This window comes from Equus caballus, chromosome 12, assembly GCF_041296265.1.
Source record: "Equus caballus isolate H_3958 breed thoroughbred chromosome 12, TB-T2T, whole genome shotgun sequence".
NCBI classification, from domain to species: Eukaryota; Metazoa; Chordata; class Mammalia; order Perissodactyla; family Equidae; genus Equus; species Equus caballus.
This window is the reverse complement of record NC_091695.1, coordinates 6,086,977-6,110,674: the sequence shown is the minus strand read 5'-3', so window position 1 is coordinate 6,110,674 and position 23,698 is coordinate 6,086,977. Positions and strand designations below refer to the sequence as shown.

The 23,698-nt window shown below is 37.4% G+C and overlaps 1 protein-coding gene across 16 annotated transcripts in view; it reads left to right on the top strand.

The window, feature by feature from the left end:
* LRRC4C (leucine rich repeat containing 4C) overlaps positions 1-23,698 on the top strand; it is a 1,157,697-nt gene that overhangs the window by 1,053,007 nt on the left and 80,992 nt on the right. The window contains exon 2 of one of the 16 annotated variants that reach the window (XM_070228637.1): positions 14,004-14,084. The exons of the other annotated variants lie outside the window; for them this stretch is intronic. The gene's annotated coding sequence lies outside the window, so the exon portion shown is untranslated. The remainder of the gene's footprint in view (positions 1-14,003; positions 14,085-23,698) is intronic. 16 annotated transcript variants of the gene reach the window in all.

Sequence of the window (23,698 nt, the reverse complement as noted above, 5' to 3'; positions counted from 1 at the left end):
TTGGTAAAACGCAAATTCTGATTCAGTGGGTCTGGGGTGAATTCTGAGAGTCTGCATTTTTAAAAAGCTTTCCAATAATGCTGATGCTGCTAGGCTCCAACACTGTGAGTATCAAAGTCCTATGCCATCGGATTAAGAAGTGTAACCAAAAGTCAACTAACTGTCTTACTGGGAAAAGAATCAATTTATTTACAAACTGGGATTCATGTATCAAGGGAATACCATCCAGCCTGGGCACTGTTCCCCCTTGCCACAGAATAAAGGAGCTTTCTGCCCTTTCTGGTTTTATTATTAAGAGTTAAGAAAGTATTCTGCTTCTGTTGGCTGGGGTTTCTGGCTGAAAGATAGTGGCAAGGTCTGGGTTTATATACTGCCAAATTAAGAATAAATAAGATCTAGGGAACCGACACATTGTGAAGGTAGTCGAGTTGTTTCATGTTCCTTTTCTAGGTCTTGACTAACATAGGTCTTTGAATCTTGCCTTAAGAATTTTAGATATGTGATTGGTTGTCTTAACTCTCCCCTTTTCCTTCGCATGTTGCATATTTACACTGACTTGAATCACTCGCTTCCCTAATATAAATATGAACATGAAGAAACCATGTGAGATGTCCCCCTCTTTTTTCTGTTTTAAGTTTAAGTCAACACATTTCCTAAGTACTAGTTTGCAAAGTAGTGGACTCCACACTGGGAGGCACATATCTCAGTTTGCCTTTGAGGATAAAGACATGCTAACCAAATACAAGGCAGTTTGAGCTTGAAAAAAATGCTAGATGTGGAAATAACATGTTAAAGATCGGAAAGAAATAGAAATCAGTTTCGTTGGGAAGGGTGTTAGGAAGACTTCATGAAGGGGCAAGAATTTGGAATATGGTCATTTGCACATGGAGGCCAGAAGACAGCTTGAGGCATAGTCTTTGTCATATTGTAGGAGATCAGCGGACAGCAAAAGCAAAAAGACATAGGTTAGTGTAGTTCAATGAACGCGGTGCTGAGATTGAAATATCCTTCCTTGGAATTCGGGCTAAAGCCTGGAGCTTCTGTGGGCTTGCTGGAGGTAAAGGAGGCCATATCAGGGTGACATTTTAGCTACTGTTTCTCTCAAACTTTGTTTTTTCCCACTGGGCCTCATTCCTTGGAATCTGCAGGAGAAAGATCACCTTTTATATAAACACCTCCCCTTAGCCTCTGGAACATAGCATTTCAGAAGGTGCATGAATCAGGGAGGGGAGAGAAAGAAATGATTCCAAATCATCTTAAAAAGGTATTTCTGTACTAAGTCATTTACTCATTAGGTGCTCCTTCTTTACAACTTCCACACTCAGATTTGATAAGGCTGTTCCTTTCTCTAACTTATGTGAATTAAATTCCTTTTTAAATGAATTTTTGCCATGATGGTTACTTTGGAGTGTTAGTTGATCATAAAGGAGAAGGCTTTTATATTTTTCTTTGATGCTGGTGCTTAGCAATTTGAAAAAAAAAATTGATTCTGCAGCCCTTGTCTGATTGCAAATTTCCCTGGCTGTCCAGTGCCCGGGGAAGATGGGGCTGGGGTACTACCTGGGATTGCTATCGTCTATGCAGGCTGAGGATCAAGTGCAGGGAAGTGAGGATAACCAAACAACTTTAGCCATTGTCAAATCCAAGGGCAAGTTTGGAGTCATAGTCAGGAGGTGAAATAAATTCAAAATTCAAAAGTAGTCAGGAGCATATCAAGAAACAGTGGGTAGAGCAGTGCCAACATGAGGGTTGAGCATGTGAAGTGTTTGTTCTTACTGGATATTGACTGTGTTGGCTGAGACTTCTTAAAGGCACAAGAGTGTATTTGAAAACGCCATTCTATCTCCTTTATTCTGCACACCCCACGCCCAACCCCTCCCGCCTTGGGCAGTGTTCTCTTAAGGGCACAGATGAACAACGTGGAGCTGGTGCCGCTCTGTAAACTTCGGATCATTTTGTGTGCCACTAAGGAAAGCAACGTACCACCTGTGCTAAATGTGTTTTAAATTTATCTGAATTTATTAAAATCCAGTAAACGATAGACAAGAGTGACTCACGAGATTCTAATTTTTTTTTAAAACTCCATTCAGCTGTGGCTGTTCACGGGTCACTTTGCGTCCATTGTCATCTGTTCCGTCATTCCTTATTCGTTAACTTCCCTCCTCTCCTCCTGCTCTGACTTTGGTGGGATGAAATATGATTATTTTGAGTCTTGTAGCACACTGTCAATTCCAAATTCCAGGTAATGACTAAACTTCAAGGGCATAGATATTTCCTACTGAGAAGTGTTTTGACGATTATCTAGCATGATGGCCCCCTTTGTTTTTCACTTTAAACAAACAAAGAAGACATTGAAAGGAAATAGGAAGGAAGGTAAAAGAGGAGGATATAAGGATAAGAGAAAGGCAATGAGGAAATGAAACCAACATTTACTGGGTGCCAGCACAGAGCACACACTCTGCTAGATTCTTTATATACATCCTGCCACTTGGTCCTTGCCATGACCCTGGGTTAGAGACATCGTTGGGTCCACTTTACCAGTGGACAAATAAAGTGAGGGAGGTTATAATCAGAGATCAGAGAAGTGCTAGTGCTCACCAGCAGTGCTGAGGTGAGACTGGCTCTCTAACTCTCTGCTACCAGGCTGGAAGGAGTGATAATGGTGATGGCTGTGGTGAAAGTGCCATCTTCCTTTTTCACAAAGTAGCTTGAACTATGTGAAGATAAGCCATTTAGATAAAAGGCAGAAAAGGGATGAGAATTGAGTAAAAGTTACAGTTCCAATCCCTTCCTACCAGAATTCTCTTCATTCACTTTGAACCTAACGTATATGGCTTGCTGTATGCTGGAAATTATCTTTTACATGAAAATGACCTGTCTCTTCCTGAGTCAGCAATACGGAATCATGCTAGGTTATCCCTGAACTGTTTTGCAGGTTGATATACATTCTGTATGTGTTTAATATGCAGAAATTGATTTTTTAAATGAATCAAGTCAACTGTATTTCTTCCTTTATAATCCATATCTAGACTTATGTGTTACTAATAAGTGATGTTCTCAGCTCTTCCCATTTGTTCTCTAAAGAGCTACATATTACGCACTTAACTGCATGCTAGAAACTGTCAGGATTGTCTAAACTCCCTGTGATAACAGGTCAACCCTGAAATCTCAGTGGAGGAGCACAATGAAAGCCTATTGTTATTCATGCTAAGTTTACTATGGGCCTTGCTTTTCTCCAGGACAGCTCCCTCTCAGGTGATGTGATAGGGGCCAGTCCTAAAGATTTGCTTCTGTCTTCTAGATTTGCCTTCTTAGCATGTGTCTTCCAGATTGCTATCACAGAAAAGAGAACCGGAGCTGCCTCAGGGGATTTTCTCTGCCTCCCCCCAAAAGGGACTCACTTATATTCTATTTACAATCCATTTGTCAGAAGTCCTCTGGCCCCACCGAACTATGAGGGCCGTGGTGGGAGGGTGCTGGGAACTATAGCCTTCTCCCTGCCCGTGAAAGAACGAATGAACAGATACTGAGAAATGCTATTCATGAATCACAAGTTCTGGGGAAAATAAAGATTAAATTTTTAAAGTTATCTCCTTCCCTGAGAGCTATGCAGCCATATGAGGAAAACAATGATTACAGGAGAGTATTTAGGGCAATATTATAATTTGATAGGGCCTGTATCACGTTAAGCCAGCAGTTGCTGCTCTCTTTAGAAAGTTTCTTTTTCATCTGGAATAACTGACTTGAGATTTCAAAATTCCTTGTATTCTCTTGTGTTGTATGCTGTCTGCTTTGTTTTCTTAAATGGAGGTCAAAATGTGTTTAGAAACTAAATCTGGGTCTTAGAACTTCTTTCTTTGGACCAGTGGCCTTGTGGCAGCTGTTGTTTCACAGAATGAAGAGAATTTTCCTTCCCTCTGTAAGCCATAAAGGGCAGGAGGAAGCTGTGCACCTCAGCACCTCTCTCTTTGTTGGATGCTTGTTCTTTATAAATGTCTCAGCATTTATGATGGGCATGGTCAAATATGGAGACTGTTTTCTGGCATTGACCATACAAACAACAAAACATTTGCAGCTGGATAGATCTATACCTTGTGGAAAAATAAGAGTGAAAAACGTAAATAAGTAAGGCCATGCAAATATGTTTGGGCTTGAGAGCATGAACAGGTCTATGGAGTTGGGTTGAAGATCACGTGTTGCTAGAATGTCTAGATATTTTGTGTGTATGTGTTTGGTACATATGTGTCCGTTAAAACGCTTTTACTTAAAAATAATTGGTAAAGAGCTGCAAAATTATTGTGATGTTGATTTGTAAGGAATGGTAGAATAAAAATCTGTACCGTTTTTTTATAGTTTTTTTTATAGTGAAAACATTTGCTCTATTTGTGTCTTATTTATAACTATAATGTGCCTCATCCATAGACTTAAGTATTTGGGCTTCCACTGTCAAGTGTTTCTGCTCAGCATTTGCTCCCTGGGCCTTTATTTTCAACTTCCATTGACTTTAGGTTATATCCATATAATGGATTTGCTTTGGCATTTAGACATATGTCGTGGCCTCTAAGTAAATATTTTCAGTGAATCTGGAGAGGAAGTATGATGCCTCATGAGATTTTGAAGATAAACTAGAAAGACAAACTATGAAAATTCCACAAATAATAGTAATGATAGAATAATATAATCATAAATATTAATTGGACATTCATTATTATCTCCAAGTACTAGGCGAAGTGTTTTACAAGGATCTTCGCATTTAATCTGCATATTTATGAGAGGCAGGGACTATTATTATCACCACTTTAACAAAGGGCTCAGAGGGGTGTTAAGTAAATTGCCCAGTGACACATGACCAGAAAGTATCTGTCTGAGTATTTAAAGTTAGCCAACTCTCGTCACGCTGCAAGGTGTTTGGATAGTTTCTAAATGTGAGGATAATCCACTAAACCAAAATATAACCAAAGGAAACTTTAGCGTAAACTGTGTATTTTTACTTGCCATAAAAAGGTCTATTTTAACAAAAGTGCTATAGTTGGAAGAACGTTTGGAAATAGAGATTAAGCAGTAAGGATATGTTAAGTTTTTATCCAGAAGTATCCAAAGGAAGAATCTGCTATCTCGTGCAGTGGTTCTCAGGAGCAGGTTTTCCTCCCCACCCAAGGGACATTTGGCAAAATTTGGGGACATTTTTGTTGTGACTGGGAGGAGGGGTGCTACTGGCATCTTGTGGGTAGAGGCTAGAGATGTGGTAAACATCCCACAGTGTGTAGGGCAGCCCCAAGTGTTAACCAGACCAGAATGTCAATAGGGTCAAGGCTGATCTTGTGTAAAAGAGTCTTCTCTTAGTAGGTCGGTGAACCTGTGTAACCAAGAGCTCAATCTTTGGAGTCAGAGGGTCTGCGGTTCAGTGCTGGCTCTACTGCTTGACCTTGGGAGTTCAAGTTCTCTAAGTCTTAATTTAGTTACTTATAAATTTGAAATAATATTCATACTTACTCTCCAAGTTTGTTCTGAAGATTAAATGAGAGTGTACAAGGTAAATAGCATAGTCCCTCGCATTCGTAGATGATCAATAATTTTAGCTGAGGAAATGATAAACTTTGGTTAAACGAAGTTAGGATTGTCTTTTGAGTCCCTCAAAGACTGCTGTTGAGCAGTATTTATTTTTATTTATTTTGTGCGTGTGTTATATATCCTACAGGTTTGACAAATGGATCTCATCATTATTGATGGCATCGTATCGGATAGTTTCAGTGTCTTAAAAATCCTCTGCGCTCCACTTGTGCTTGTTCATCCCCCTACCCAACCCCCACGACCCACGGATCTGAGCAGATGTGTGCAAAGAACTGCCTCCAAATCAGACAGCTTTGTTTTAAATCCTGTTTCCTCTACTTATTAACTCTATGACCTTGAGCAAATACCTTAGAACACTCTGTGCCTTAGTTTCCTCATCTATCAGATGAGGGTGGTAAGTAGTATGTGTCTTCTAGAGTTTCTGTGAGGCTGAAATGAGAATGTATATGTAAAGTGCTTGGAACAGTGTCTACCACTTAGAAACAGTTGTTAGCTCTTATTATTCATTTAATTACTATTGTTAGATAAAGCATAACATATAAATTAATTTTCTAAGTAACTGAATCTTACTTCCTGAAATACTAGCACTTTGGTTCATTTTAACAGAGTACTGGAAATCACTCAAAATTATATTTTAAAATTCCTTGCTTGTTTAAAAATGAGTACTAAGTACTCTTAATGGTTCATGGTTAAATCAGGGTCTTTGTCATCATACTATTGTTTTTTGTACTGGATTATGATACATGAAGCTTTTAAAACTATTGAAGTATGAGGATTTTCCTTGCTCTAGTGTGCTGGACTATTTCATTCTTCTGTCTGCTTTTTAAAATAAATATTGCTTTTTCTTCCTTCCTGTCAAAATATCAATTGTCTGACTCTTTTATTCTCTCTTGCCTTTTCTCAATATCTGCATTTGGTTAGTTGATCAATATTTATTGAACATACCATGTGCTATGCTCTCTAAGGTATGTTAGTGACCAAAACAAAACAATCCTTTCTTGGAGCTTAGTATTTAGCAGAGGCAAACAGTGAAGATATGACGCTAGTTAAGTAATCATTGGGTTCAAATGTGATCTCTGCTATGACTGAGCAGTATCACTTGCTCTCCTTCGGGGCAAACCCCTCTAGTGTGGGATATAAGACAGGCTTTCATGGGGAATTGGTCATTAAATGGCGATCTGAAGAGTGAGTGGGCATTAACAAGGCAAAGAGAAGAAGCATCACAAGCAGATGCAGCAGCACATGTCAAGGTCCTGATTCTGGACAGGACATGGCATTAAATAAAGGAATTTTTAACAGCCCAGTATGGCTAGAGACCAAAATGTCCAGGTTGATGGTAGGATTGATGAAGCTAGAAAGACAGCCAGGGGTTCAATCATGTGTGGTCTTGTAAAACATGTAAAAGATTGACTTTAGCCAGTTGAAGCCACTGGAAAGTTTAAGCTTGTTGTTGATATGATAGATTTCCGTGTGAAGAATGGCTTGGAAGTAGGAAAGTGTGGTGGCATAGACACCCATTAGAAAGCTACTGCAGTAGTCCAGGCAAGATATGATCAAAGCAGTCCAAATTGAGCCTCTAATGGGAATATGACCTAAAAACTCTCCTGTGAGAGGAGGGCTCATATTTAGTTTATGGATTTGAAAATATTTATTTTGGCTTGTTTATCTTCTACCTTGTTCTTGGCTGTGTTCCAGAGGATTACAATTGATGAATAATCAATTTCCAAAAGACTGATAATACAAATGTACAGCAATAGTAAAAATAAAATTATATTTGTATAATACTCAAAAGCTATCTATTATTGCATTTAATCAGCAAATTTTCCTAACAAGTGATTTTTACCCTCACTATCTCTACAAGACTGCAGCCTAAATTGATGTACCTTAATTTATTGGCAGTAGGAAATTTCTCCCTTAGTAAGCCGTGATGCGTAATAGGAAATTTCATTTGTCCTATCTTACAGAGAAGTTGAAACTGAGTAGAAGTGGTCTTCTATTTTGTTCTTTGCATCGTAGCAGAGATATAAAAATGTTGACTCATCAGTTCCCACTTTTTCTTTTTAAGATTTTATTTTTTTCCTTTTTCTCCCCAAAGACCCCCCGGTACATAGTTGTATATTCTTCGTTGTGGGTCCTTCTAGTTGTGGCATGTGGGACGCTGCCTCAGCGTGGTTTGATGAGCAGTGCCATCTCCGCGCCCAGGATTCAAACCAGCGAAACACTGGGCCGCCTGCAGCGGAACTTCCGAACTTAGCTACTTGGCCTCGGGGCCAGCCCCGATCAGTTCCCAGTTTTAACAACTAGTGCCCTGATAAAAAACCCAAAACTTTAGATATTTAAATAAGATATTTACCTACATCTATGCACTTAAAATATGTTCCATGTGAATATATGAACTGTGTGAATATTAAATATGTATGCACACATAGCCATATTGTTTGGGGCCTTGAATGCCGTATTTAGCAAATTGGACATTGTATTTTGAACATCTATAAAAACTGTTCAATGGTCTATATATGTCTATTTCTAATATATGTGTCTAAAATAGGTATAATTTCTTTCTAATAGGATGATGATGGTAATTAAATGAGATCATTTAGATAAAGTGCTTGATTTGTCATCTAGAACATAATAAATATTTAATACATTTAAGTATGCATATATAATTTAAATGTAATTTTTATTATCATAAATTGACTGTTTTTTTTGGTTATTTTTGTCCTGGGAAGTTACCATAAATCAGAAGTTGAATGGTAGCCCTGAAGATATGACTTCATAGGAGTTGAGATTCTGGTCCAGTTTCTATATCCTGCTTTCTCTCATTTACTCATTCATTCCTTTATTCATTATTTAAACAAATATTTACTGGATCTCTACCCTGTGCCAGCCACTATCACCACTTTTACAGTATGAGAGGGCAACAAACATGAAGGCAAATAACTATAATAAAATGGTGTGAACAATGTGCAATACATTCTTTTAAAGTAAGGAGGCATCCATTGTCCTAGATGAGGTATGGTTGATTATTATGTACATATTTGTCTATAGTTAAACTAATAGAGATGAAGAAAAACTAAATAAAGGAAACTTAAAGGAGCATTTCTTTCCAAGTATCTATTTTTTATTCATGCTCTTGTCTTCATCTACACCTACATGCTGAAGACATCCAAATGATTAGCAGTAATTGCTATCACTTTTTCTTACCCCAGAATCCTATTTCCATCTAACTTTTGGCAATCTGTAGGTAGAAGTTCCATAGATATGTCAAATTCATTCTGCCTAAAACAAATTCAGTATGTTCCTTCCTGTCACAAAAATTATTTCTCCTTCTATTTGTCTAATCCCTGTTACATAGATCACCACCCACAGAATCACCCCAGCGGAGTCTTGGAGTCCCAGTCAGTGTTCAGTACCTGACTACAGCTCACAGCCACTTGGTCATCAAATCTTTCTCATCCTCTGCCATTTTTCTTCCTCTCCCTTCTAGGTAAACACACGCACACACATAATCCTTATGTCCCAAATTGGTAGGATAAGAAAGCAATTTTCAAGTTCCTAGGCAGCCGTAATTGAAGAGAAAGCTCAGAAAATTAAGCCAGTGACTTGGTGATTAAGTGCTACCACTGTGTTGTCTCTTTTTGTGTGAGTGGCAAATGTTTCTCTTTAACATGGAAGAATAATTTTAAATTCTATTGATCTATGAACTTCAAACATCCTCATACACATCTCCACATTGATATGCTTGCTGAATTTCTCTTTCCTTCCCATCATTGATATTTTATGCTCCCAAGGGCATAAAAAAAATCTTAAAAAAATCAATGAGCATCTGATTTTGACTCCCCTAAACCTAGGAAAATGTTTCTAAGTTCCTAAGGAAAATACATTGGAGGCAAAATATGACAGTTTTCTTTTTATCATCTTTCATTTTTTATATGTTTTTAAATAGTTTTATATACTGGCAAATATGTGAGATGGGTTAATATTAACTATAGATTAAAATGAAAAGTTTAAATATATCTTTAAAATGGGGGGGTTAAATGGAATAGCGCAGTAGATACAGAGGAAAGGTCTTCTTGGAGAGGGAGTAGATAAAGAAGACAATTATTCCTTGAAGAGGTAGAAAAAAAGATTAAATTTGCTTTGAAAATTTCGTAAGTAAATGGATTATCACTTTCTGAGCTCCCACGTGACTATTTTCCCTTCCTTTTTTGAAAGAATTGAAACTTCTGTTGTGCCTTAATATTGCCATCTTTTTTTGCCAGTGCATTTTGATCTGGCATGATAGCCTAGCATTGTTAGCAAACAGTGGTGTCATTGCTGTATATGCATTTCTTGGTCTTCAGCTAACATGACCTTTGCTCAGCAAAGAGATCTGTGCAGCCACCCTAAACAGATCATTTCCCAGAATGCCAAGGGAAACACTGACAGTGGGACTTACTTCATCCTTTTTCAATATGTTATCATATTTACAAAATGGGAGAAGGGAAAACTGGACCAAAGGAACAGGCTGTGATTCTCAAACATAAACCTCTCAAGTACAGACAAGAGTCATACATTTGAAAGGATGATTTGTGATCATCATCACACAAGCAAAGGATCATTGTGAGTAGTTGCTTATAACTCATGGTAGAACGCTTTAGGAAAATATTACTGCTAGTTGTTGTGTTGCATTTATTCTACTTTCTGTAAACCAGATGAATGTAGGGTTATTTGTATAGCATAGCTTTCAGTGTGAAAGTAGAGAAAGTTTATTACCTGTTTTCTCCCCTCCCCTTGAGACGATTTGCTTCACTTTGAAGTAAGATTGTCGAAAAAGGCTGCAAGTCATAATGCATGTTGTAGCTTCCTTGGAATAAAGTCCAAACTATAGTCCATTCAGACTTGCCAATTTGTCTGGAAGCCACAGAACATGGGCAAATATGAGGATGAAAATTCACTTAGAGTGTCCCCCACTGGAAGAGGCAAAGCTTCACACTTGGAGGTTGCTGGGTAAATATCATAGCCGTTCTGATATTGCTTAGTTAAGAGTGGCTAATAGGACTCTGCTTAGAGGAGATGATTGAGGAGATGAGAAAAGGATGATCAGTGAGATAGATAGGATTTGAATCTTCCTTCCTCTGCTTACTACCTACTGCTTCTTTCAGCCTCAGTTTTCTCTTTTGTGAAAGAGCAGTCATCAACCTATCATGCAGATTGCTATCTGGATTATATGGAGTAACTTATGATTCATCATGCTCTTTACCTTTCAGACAGCAGGTCTACCCTGAGGGGTAGTTCTTTTTCCCTATTGTAGTGTATCTTTAAACTTTTTTTTTTCAATTAAAAATCCATGTTCTAGGGGCTGGCCCCGTGGCCGAGTGGTTAAGTTCACGCGCTCCGCTGCAGGCGGCCCAGTGTTTCGTTGGTTCGAATCCTGGGCGCGGACATGACACTGCTCATCAAACCACGCTGAGGCAGCGTCCCACATACCACAACTAGAAGGACCCACAACGAAGAATATACAACTATGTACCGGGGGGGCTTTGGGGAGAAAAAGGAAAAAATAAAAAAAAAAAAAATCTTTAAAAAAAAAAAAAAAAAAAAAAATCCATGTTCTACTTCAGCTTTCTTATTTTTCAGATAACCATGATTAGAAATCTGGGATGTTCTGTGGTACTTATTCTTTCCTTTCCTGGTAGTTTTGTACTCTTTCCTTCTCTTTTTAGCACCCATTGTTTCTTCAGTTTACCTAACCTGCTCTCAACAAGGAATAATTGACTCAAGAATGCAAGGGAATGATCCTACATCCAAATGAGAAGTTGCAAACCCTCTATCAACTTAAGACTTTACATCTCTCTCTTCCTTCTCCCTCCTCTCTTTCTAGAAAACAAACAAAGCTGTGCGTCAGGTCTATGACTTTTTGGACCAGATACATACATAAGTGTTTGGGCGGGACGGGGAGGGATGATGTCAGCAGTAAACTCATTGACTCAATTCTAATTTTGCAGAGAAGCTATGTTTGGCAGAAGAGAGAATGGAAATGTAGGCAGGCTGAAAACTGTCATCATCACAATCATCATCTTCACAGGAGCATCACCTCCTTACGTGAATTGAGAGAGATAAATATGGGATAAGTTTTATGGGGTCTGATAATCCAATAGGAGGAGGGGGATGAGGAAAGATTATTAATTTACCATTTATGTAAATTATACTCAATTTTAAAACCAAGTTCATCAGCCAGAGATTCCCACCATAAACATTATATACCTCTCCATTCTAGCTTCTTCCTTCAGTTGATTTGTGCGGTGTGCCTCTGCCTAGCTTATTTTCAGAGAGAATACTCTTCATGCAAGTTGCTAGGTTCTCAGTGCACTGTGTTCCAAAGTTAATATCATATTATGGCACCATATGGGCTTTGACAGAGAATAACAGCCTTTGAGGTCTCACCTTTCAGGAGGGGGGATGTGAGACTTAATTAATGAAGGATGTAAGATCCTCCAGAATCTGAGATAAAACACTGTAAAATCAGAGAACTGTTATTTCCCTAGCCCTAAATAAATACCTGCTGAGCTAACAGGCATTTAAATAACTATTCAAATGCAATAAATATATATATATATATAAAAATATGGTCATATATATTTACATATGTATGTATATAAATATATATATACACACACATACATACATACATGAAATAAACTACATTTTAGTCCTGGAGTTTAGGCTAGCCCCTCATGTTACATCTTTAAAAACTGAAGTATGACTTTTTCCCAAGATCATTTTGCTTATTAGGGCTGATACCAAACTAGAACCCAGATTTCTTAGACCCAGTGCTCTGTGCAACATACAAGACTGCTTCACTATATAGATGTTCTGTATAGAGCCCATGGAATAGGACCAAGAACTAAGGAGAAATAGTTTATGACTGGCTTTAAACCATTTTCAAGCATAAGCAGGATTATTACTGTTACATGAAAGATTGTAAATGACTTTTGATCCCATTGGGCATAGGAGAAGATATAGGCTTGGAGCCAACTCTATGCTAGGGAAATATTATTGGCAACAATCCATGTCATTTTCTAAAGCAGTAACCACCTCCCACAATCGAATGGTGTTTAATGTGTCATTGTGGTCGTGTTGAGGCATTGTTGAAAATTCCTCATAGGAAATACATAGAGTTTTTTCTGTATAACAGGCCAAAAGAAAGATCCAAGAGTGAGTTTATTAGCCTAATATTGATCTAGCCTAAAATTGTTGATGACAGGATAGGATGATAGTCTGAGTTATAATGGAATGAGTTCTGGATTTGAGATTAAATACCCAAGCCAACATTCCCATTACTAATTGTTTCATTTCTGGCAAGTCACTGAACTTCTCTGAGCCTCATGTTACTCTTTTTAAAAACTGGACTAATAATTTCTAGATCACGTAGTTTGGGGGAGAATTATATTTCAGGCAAAGTTGCATTGCGTAGTGCTAATGACATGTCTATTGTAAACAGTCATTTATAGGTGTAGTATTTTGACTCTAAATCTAAAGAAAAATATCAATAAGGATCAACTTCTGTTCAAGATTTCTTACATAGAAGGCAATCCTCCAGAGACCAGAGATGGAGGATGAAGAAGTATTCATACAACCAATCTGAACATCTATATCCTCCACTAGTTATGTAGCTTTGCTCAGATATCACACTTCTAGATGTTACCATCCATCTTCTCACATATGGATGGCTAGAAGCTCTTGAAAAAGATGAAACAAAGAGAGAACAGTAGAAGCTACTGTGTTGGAAGCTTCTTTTTTATAGAAAATTTCATCTTCCTGAGCTTAACTTGTTATATGTTTTTTCTTTAATCTTTTAAAATTTTATGTTGGCACCAGTCAGCTTAATTAGTTAATCCTAAAGTCTCCAAAAAGCCATACTCATCCTTATCTTCTACTTTTCTTTTTTTTTCAGTGGAGTTCAGGCTAGTTAATGACAAAGGTTTTAGCTATTCAAATAGTTCATGTCTGTTTCTCTAGGAGTAATGTATGTAAACCATTGTTTCAGGTAACGTCAACTGGATAATTTATTTCTTTATATAAGCAGCTTATAAGGATTCATTTCCACAATGGCTTTTATGAGTCTCTTCGTATTTTACAATTACTTTAAATCCTAGTCAACAATAGTGACCTATACACAGATTCTTACGGGTTATTGTAGTAACTCCATTTTATTTTAAGTGGATGGGATCGACTCCCATCTATCTGACATTGTATGGGTGTTTCTGCCTGATAGCAGAGGATAGGAGATGAATAACCTTTGGGGATCCTTCAGCTTTACGAAGCTGTGAAAGTAAAATCAGTGAAAGGAAATGAATGGATATCATGAGTCTTCTTGTGTTGTTGATGGCTTCCATTCAGAATAATTTATTAATTCATTCAGTGCTTATTTTATGTCACGTTGTTCCTAGGTGATGGAGAGACAAAACGGGTTAAAGCATGCGCTCTATAGGAAGTAGCTCCAAGTCTTTTGAAGCACGGGACCCAGAGAGGTAATTCTATTGTAGTTTGGTAGATACAGTGCGAATATGAAAGAACTGATTTCCGTAAAGTTCTCCTAACTGAATTTGGGGTGCAATAGTTTCTTGGACTATTTCCCAAAAAAGCTTAGCTTAAGCTAAGGCTTAAAGGAGTCAACATTAGCTAGGAGGGGAAGAATGAAGGAAGAATATGAGTTCTTAGCTTCTGTCCCATGTCATTTTTATCTGACACGCCAGGACTGGTGGACCAGAAAACATTATGCCTTCAGGTGGCTCTTTAAATAACAACTAAAACAGCATAACAAAGAACACAGCAGATGGTATCATTAGAATTAAGAGAAGTGGTAGCAAAGGAAGTGTACCGGTGTGGATTACTTGTTAATGGTGAACCAGGAAGGTGTCTTGGGATCAAAATGATAGTAATTTATTGAATATTTAGTGCATGCAGGCTAAACATTTTGCTTATGTTATCTGTTTAATACTAACAACAAATCTATAGGTAAAAATTATCATTTTTCTTGGGGCCAGCCCAGTGGTGTAGCGGTTAAGTTATTGTGCTCTGCTTTGGTGGCCTGGGGTTTGCAGGTTCGGATCCTGGGCATGGGCCTGCACACTGCTCATCAAGCCATGCTGTGGCAGTATCCCACATACAAAATAGAAGAAGATTGATACAGATGTTAGCTCAGGGTGAATCTTCCTCAAGAAAAAAGAGGAAGATTGGTGACAGATGTTAGCTCAGGGCCAATCTTCCTCACCCCCCCCCCCCAAAATTATTATTCTTATTTGAATTTTAGAGATGAGTCAATAAATAAAGAGTTATAGGAAACAGTAGGTTATTATGTCATATATATAGATAGTGAGTAAAATAGTTGGACTAAGAATCTGGTTTATGTGAGTCTGAAGATCACGATCTTTGGGCTATGTTGCCTTGTCTTCATAAATTGCATTTGTCATTCTGCATTTATTATGAGTACCACAAGTTGAAAAGTGTAAATTGAAGCAAGCTGTAGAAGCCAGGCAAATAATGGAAGAATTGGATTTGAGGGCATATACAAATAGACAAAGATTGTTAAATCAAACCCAAGTTATGGAGAGGGGATTGATACACACATGTTGAAATATATAAATGCTAAATGGAACCAGAATTATATGTAACCCACATCAACACTATATAATAAGGATTTTAATGAATGTGGAGGCTATTGAGTATTTGAAAGCCTCCATAAAATAAAAAGCTTTGGATTTCAAAAGTCATCTCGTGGGAAATATTGGAAGCTGAATCACTTGAGGAATGTAAAGCTAAATGGGATAAAACATATCTCTAATCCCCAAAATGATCTCTTTGTGTAAAACGCATGCGCAAACACACATACCGTTCAAAACTACCTTTAATTTTTACAAACTACGTCTCAGTGTATTTAAATAATGGTTTTAATCTAAGTAAAAAACTTAGTAGAGAAAACCTTTTAAAAAATTCATTTGCAGGTGGAAGCTAAAGCATTGTAGAATAAGTTTTAGAAACTGAAGACTCCTTACAGTTGGATGGAAAACATGCAGTCATTTAAAAATAATTAGTTTTGCAAAGGGATACATGAATGGAAGGTCTTGGAAAGGAGGCAAAGAATTAATTTCCCAAAAGGCACTGCAGATAAAATTGTGGTTGGCACATTTCATTCTGCAGATATACCTCTTATTGGTATCTTGTCTGTTCTCTTGGGTGACATTTTGAAATAGCGTGTGCTCTAATGGTTGTCCAATAATGCAAATGAGAAAGGCGCCTTTCCCACATCTCACTTTGGATGGACACTCTGAGCCCAGCCTTGGAGGGTCCTTTCTTAAGGAGATCAAAAAAAGAAATAGCAGAAGTAGTTACCCAAACCTATATTAAGTGTGAGTTCCAGGTTCTTTATCCTGCCTGATCCCCCTGGATTCTCTTTATATCTGCAATGGAAGAGAAGATCATGATATTGAAAGGGACCATCCAACTGGCTTGATATTTTCTGTTTGCTCTGAATCCCTGGGTCACACTAGCGTTTGTGTTCCTTTGCCGTATGCTGACTTAAATGCTACTGTCCTTTCTTTTACTTTTCTTTTTTTAAGATTTCTCCATGTATTTTATCTCTTACATCCCAACCAGTTCAGGCCTCAATTGCTTCTGTGATGACATGATAAGATGTGATGTTGTTTTTGCCACTTTAACTAGCACCCACTGGAGTCAAGGCAATCTGTCATGATTTCCCCCATTGCAAATATAATGAAGGGTGGACTCATTATCCTGCCACTCAAAGTCTATAATAGTAAAGAGACAGTCTATATTTCTAACCTTTTTCTTATGTTTTATTATATTTCTTGTATTTTCTTTTCTATATTTCTTAGCCATTTCCTACATATGCCTTTGCTCTGATCAGGCTGGTGACTCCTCACTGTTCCTGAACCGTGGCTTATGCTTGGCCACTTTCCAACTTTTGCTCAAAGTGTTGCCTCTGCCTCTCCCACTGTCTCTCATACTCCGTGTACTCTTTCTGATCTATTCACGTCATCTTCCTGTTGAAACTCTGCTATCACCTCCTATAAACAGGTCTTGATCTTCCCTGCTAAGTGAAGTCCCTCCCTCCTTTGAGTCTGCACAGCACTGGCCTGGCATCTTCCATGTGGACTCAGCCTAATCCAATATGAGCACTCATTGTGTTTTGAAGTTTGTTACAGGGATTTTAACATGGGAGGTGAAGGATAAATATTTATCGAATGGATGGGAATAATTTCTTTAAAATCCATTGCTTTATTCAAGTGAAAACGGAATTCAAAAGCAATCTAAATGCCCAGAGGTTAGAGGAAATGAATAAATGTGTTATAACACATCCACATGTGGACTATTCGGGTCATTAAAATTAGGTTTACAAAGAAGTTTTAATGCCATGGGAACATGATTATGATATACGGTAAATTCTTGACATTCACAAGGAATTCTTGTTCCCTTCAGAGTTGCCTGCAATTTAAATGATAATATACCAATAGTAGCTGACCCTTAGTAGTTATTTACAATGTGCCAGGCAATCTTGAGTTGTCCTTTATTTTATTTCATACAGAAGAATAAACTGAGGCTCAAAGCAGTTCAATAATTTGCCTGAGATCAAGCACTTCAAATGAAGCAATGAAGTATGGTGGTTAAGAGGACAGAGACTGAAGTCAGAATGCCTGAGTGTGCGTCATTGCTCCATCACTTGTAAATTACTTGCTCTCACCATGTATCTGCTTTATCAACTATATAACAGAGATAATAGCATATTAGCTGTATATTAGATAATAATAGTTACATATTATTACCCTACTTCAAATGAGGTACGTAGGTACAGTACTTAGCATAGCACCAAAAATGTAGAAAGCTCTAGCCAAAATTGGCTATTTGTATATCCAGAGGATTGTATGATGCCTGGCTGAATGAATATCTGTGGACTGAATGAAAGGATGGAAGCATGGTCTGAGCTCACATCTGACTGGCTCTCTTTACTGTGCTCTCCTACCTCCCAGTGACATCCTCACCATCAAGGAAAGTTATTTCATACACAGCCATGAGTACCGAGCAAAAAAGCCATATTAAGGTCCAGATTATGGGCAATCTAATAGCCTCATTCATCAGCCTAAATTATTCACACTGCCTGAATGATTCAAATTTGTGGCTTAGAAAATACAAATCATTACATGTCAGGGACATTTGAAATAAAGTAAGAACTGTCAAACATTTGAATGCCAAGGCTATTGTGGTGTTAAGATAGAAAAGTAAATTAGAGATACATAGAATCTTAAGGGAGTATTTAAAAAACAGGGATGGAAATAGATTGAAAAACACTAAGAAATATGCCAAAATTTTCACAGGGATTGTATTTGGATTAACGCATTATGTATGATTTCCCTTTTAGACATTTTTATTTAAATATTTTGTGTACCTTTTAATATCCCATTAAGTTCTATTCTGGTTTTAGTAAGAAAAAATGACAAAAATAAACTCAGTTCTCAAAAAGTTAAAAAATTGAATTCAATAGCTAAAAATTCACAGCTTTTTAAATTTAGATTCCATTTGAAAGCTGTTGCTTTGGCTAATAATATGGATTTTTAATACATATCAAATGATCCTGTAGAGTATTGATAATAATGAATTCAAATTTCAGGACTACTTAGTGTTCCTTGCAAGGTCACCCAGAGAAGGTAGTGATCACTCACATATAGGCCTCCATTCTAATGAGTACAATTAGGAATAAAAAATGATTTTTACAAGACAAATGCATATCTAAGCTGTAAAATCAAAGAGATTGACTGATGGCCTTCATCCGCCAGTAATCTATATGTATCTACCCTGCTGCGGGTATGAAAAGCCTATTTAAATGAAATGCTGAACTCCTAAAACTTTTATGATGGTTAACAATTTTTGGCAGGCTTAGGATTTGACAGACTTCTCTGCCATAAATCTTGACACATTTCAGTGATTCTCACTCCAGCACAGAAGACAAGTGATTACAGGAAACCATAGTCTTAAAAGATTTACCATTCAGAGGGATTTGGACAATTATAAGCAACATATAAAGTAGCCCTGCTGGAATGCAGCTGAGGGTGATTTGGTGCGTTGAAATTCCCTCAGAGGAGGAGTGATGCAACTGTCTTATTTCTGAGGTTTTTTTAGGGGAATAAGCAAGGGTTCTATTTTAATCCATTTAGTCATTCAGCAGATCTTTATTGAATATCTGCTATGGACCAAGGACTATTCTAGGCACTGGGAATAAAGCAATGAACAAAACAGACCAAAGTCCTGGCCTTTTTAAAGCTTATAATTTAGTATATCCATGAGTGGGTTGGTAGAGGGGAGTATGAAAATAAACAAACAAATATATGAAGTATATACATTTCTAGAGCGGCACTGTCCCATAGAAATTTCTTCAGTGACAGAAATGTTCTATAGCTATGTTGCCTACTATGGTACCCACTGGCAACATGTGGCTATTGAATGCTTGCAATAAGCCTAGTATGACTGAAGAACTGAATTTTCCATCTAATTGCATTTGAACTAATTTAAATTTAAACTTAACCACATGAGGATAGCGGCTACCATATTGTCAAGCAAAGATCTAGATGGTTTTATAAGAGTTCAGAGTCTATATGAGGAGGTGGGCAGGATACAGAGGAGTGGCTGCAGCAAGAAAGAGGGTGGTCAGAAAAGACATCTTTAGGAGACATTTGAGTAAAAAAGAGGTGAAAGAGCCTCCAGAAGAAAATTATCCTGGACAGAGGGACTAGGAAGCGCAGAGACCTTGAGGTGGCTGCCCCTGGGCTTGAAAGAAGAATGGCATGAAGGCTAGTGTGGACACAACAGAGTGAATATAGCACAAAAGGCAGGAAATAAGACCTGCAAGGTCATGGCCTTGGGGAGGAATCAGGAGCTCTACCCTGGCTTTAATTATATATACGTACAATTTATTTATGTAAATATACATTATATATATTTATTTATATATTTTATTTTTATTTGTTGTATATATTTATATAAATGTATATCTATAAATTCTTAGTCTCAAGTTTTAAGATTCAAAACCCCTAAGAGCCTCTTAGTTCCTTTAAAGCCCTTTGTTGACCTGCAGGTCAGCTAGAATATTTTATCAGGCCATATATGTATTTCATAATTGAGTCTAGAATTTTAAATGTTGTGTGTTCTCTAAGTAGCTTGTGGACTTCATTTCCCTACCCCACTGACTAACATTTATGACCACAATCCTCTCTAGGCCTCTCCTTGTGCCAGTAAATTTCTTGTTTACTTTTCTTGGAATTGAGTTTATCTTTAAAATTCAAATCTAGTGGAAAGCACGTTGTGGAAGAAACTATGCCAATTTTTATATCTAGATTTGTAAAAAAAAAAAAAAAGAATTATAGGTCATGGTGCAGAAGGAGATCTGAAGGCAAAACATTTTAGAATAAAGAGCATTAGTCACTTAAACTATAAAGGATATTAAGGACATGGCATGTATTCGGATTTGTCTTGAATTTCACGTCACTGAAATATATCTATCACATTTTAAACCTTTTCCACACATGTTGACACTTAGGTTCTATTTAATAGACTTTCATCTTAGATTTTTGCTTTACCTATGACTTCATTTTTAAAAGGAAACTGATTGCTTTATAAGGATAGTTATAATGCCCTCTTTCCAAAGTTTATTTTTAGTCAGGAAAATGTATGTGCAGAACCATATTTTTTTTCAGTTAAACTGCAGTATGTTGAATTGCTGTCTTCTTAATTTACTTTCTTATTTTATGTACTGAGCTAGCTATATATGTCATTATTGAATAGTTTTTGTATAAAGAGAGATGAGAAATGATTAGAAAATCCATTAACATTTTTTGAGTGTCCACTGATGTGCCAGGCTCTATAGAAATAGTAATGCTGTCTGTCATTTTTGAGTGTCACTCAATAAGTTCATTGTGTGGACAAAACAATGAAGAATGGCTATTATCGTTATTTCTTTATACATATATACTATGCACTGTATGTGCATTCTCATTTAGTTTGTATAGCCAACTTTCAAGGTAGCTAGTAATGCTTTCATTTTAAAGATAAGGAAATTAAGAAGATACAGAAATTTGCCTAAATACGTACACCCCTAGTACATGATAGAACTAGGCCTCAACCCCAGAGCCTTTTTGACTATAAAATCTATGTTCCCTCCATCACATTCTCTCTATCCAATTACTATCTGAAAAATAATATTTTTATGTCCTGGCTTTGCTATTTACTCGCTGTGGTTACTATTTCTTACTAAAGTTACTTACTCTTGCTAGGCCTTAATTTCCTTATCTATAAAATGGGAATAGTAATATTAAGTATGTTATAAAGTCATTATTATATGAGATAATCCACATAAACAAACAGCAAAAGTACTTAGAACAGAGAAATCACTCAATAAATGCTAGCTATTATTAATCATTTTATCCAAATTTCTGCATATGTGAATGGGGAACAGAAGACATTGCTTGGCATGTTAATTCCATGTAGCATAATAAAATAGATTTTCTAAATCTTGTGCTCCTTGAGTCTTTCCAACCACAACACTTTTAAATTTTGATCTTCCATAATTTGCAGATTATGTGCAACCAGATACCATTATTAATGAGTTTAAAGGAAAATTGATTAACCTCCTAATGACTTCCTTCCCCAGAACTGAAAATGATCCTGGATTTGCTCAGATGTTCTGTGATTGCAGCTGTCTGCTTGTAATCAGTGTTTGCAGAAAGATTGACTTTGGCATCTTCTTGTCCATCCCTGTGCTCCCCACCCCCCTAGAGAACTTGAGGTCTTCCCATTACTCTGATGACTTGTTACCAGCTTTGCTTCTTTGTGATGTACAACATTGACAGGTATGTTGATAATGCTGTTTGTTTTCACTTTCACTTTTTGTTTCATAACTGAGGAAATTCACAGAAAGATTTTTATGCTTGTTCTTTTAAGTTTTAGGAATCCCCTGGGTCTTTCTCTTGCAATTCCATGTTCTTTCTGGCTGTCCTTGCTCCCTTCTCTCCCATCTTGTACTTCTTAAGTCTCATTTTTAAGAGAGAACTAGCCTGTTCTAATCAAATGATCCATTTGGTATCATGAAAGCCTGTCTTTGTCCTGAAAAAAAATTGCCTAGCCAGACAAAAAGGAAAAGCCTAGATGGTGCCACCTTGTACCTCCTAGGCCAAGGCTTGATTCACAGAACATGGATAATCGGGGAGAGGATAAGGGAAATCAGTGTTTTGTTGGTGTCAAGTTCTTTGTGGCTGGCTAACTTTGGAAAACAAACCAGCAGGCATTTTAGCCCTGAGAAGTGGAGGCTAACGATGGCTACAAAATAACCAGATTCTATCATCCATCCTCCACCCCAAGTGACATAGTCAGGTTCATCCTCATTATGCAAATTTTAGCAGCAAATGTGAAAGTCGCAGTACAGCTGGGGTTCTAGTCATAGTAGAAATCTGTAGCTTTAGCAGTTATATATTTAAGTAAAAATAAATAAATAAATAAAAGAATTGCAACAGGAAAAGGAAGGAGATGAGGACTATATTTGTTTTTACACTTAAGTAAAAACTTTATCCAAAGCAGTGGATGATGAGAATGGCACCCCAACGTAATGTATTAAAAAGGATCAGTGTTTGGATAGTAATTGTTTAAATCTTTTTAATACCGTATAAGAATAGATCCAGTTAAATAAGAAGGGGATTTTCCATCTTATTTTTATTTGCTCATTTGTTCACAAAAATGGATTAATCCCATTATCAGCTTGGAACAAAGAAGGCCATGTTTCTTGACTCACAGACCTTTTCCCTCCAAGTTTTCTTGAATGCTCTGCAAATTTCTCTCTCAGTTCTTTGGCCTTTGGGCTTGCCAAAGAGTGTCCATTCTTTGAGCTCTTTCCTTAGGCTTTTTGCCTTCCCGGCCGTTAATTCTTTCTTTGTTTCTTTCTTGAGCCAGTCCTGAGCTTGGTCCTTTCCCAGACTCTCCCAGTGTTTTCACTCCTTGGGGAAATTTACATGAGCCCTTTTGTATTCATGCAGTCAAGGCCAGGGGAGGGGGAGAGGGTGCTTTTATTTATTTCTTGGACCCAGCAGGGGTTTCCTGCCTGTTTTTGTATGTCAGTTTCTGAGTTAATTGGACTAATCAATCTAATGAATTTTCCTCAAGTTGTCAACAACTGTTGTAGCTCCAAGAACTATCTGGACCACAATTAATGCAGCTAATCCATGGCACCCCCAAGGGCTGAATTTACTTTTGCTGGGCATGTTTGAGACTCCACTGCATCTATTGAAACTAATTCTTGCAATCTTGAAATTTATTAGGCTTCTGGGAAATCTATTAAAACTTGATAAAATAGTAGATGTGCAAGTGCTGGGTAAGAGAGATGGATATACAAGCATGCTTACAGGGTTCAAGGCCAGGAGCACTGAACAGTGACGAGGGGCCTGACTTTGGACTTTGGCTTGGACACTGATGGACTCTCAGCAGGGCTCTCAACTTCACCTTTCTCCTGTGTAAAGTGGAGAGAATATTTATGTCAGGGGATAGTGTGAAGAATTTTAAGTGAAGATGAATTGTTAAAGCATTTTTTAAAATTGTTCTCTAAGTTGAGATGCTGTAGTGGGCACAGGATAGAAAGAATAAGAGAAAGAGTAGTGATGGCATGACTTGTCGTGGTCCTGGAGGGTGGCAATTTAAGCATTTGGCACCCAGAGGCATGTTTACTTTTATTAGTTAGTGTTGATTGTGTAGCCAGTTGCAAGGGGCACCAGGTAAAGTCATGCAGGCTGTGCACCCCACAACTCCAGGGAGCAGCAATGTCAGCATCTAATATAAAATGTGAGCTCAACTCTTCAACTGTTCTTCCATTCATTTTTCAGGTATTTTTGAACACACCGACTACGCGTGGCTTAATAAAAACAGCAAAGAAAACCTTTGGAGTATATTAGTCTTCTCAGGCTGCCCTAACTAAATACCACAGACCAGGTGGCTTAAAGAACAGAAGTTTATTTTCTCACAGCTGTAAAAGCCGAAAGTCTGAGATCAGGGTGCCAGTATGTTGGGTTCTGGAGAGAGCTCTCTTCCTGGCATG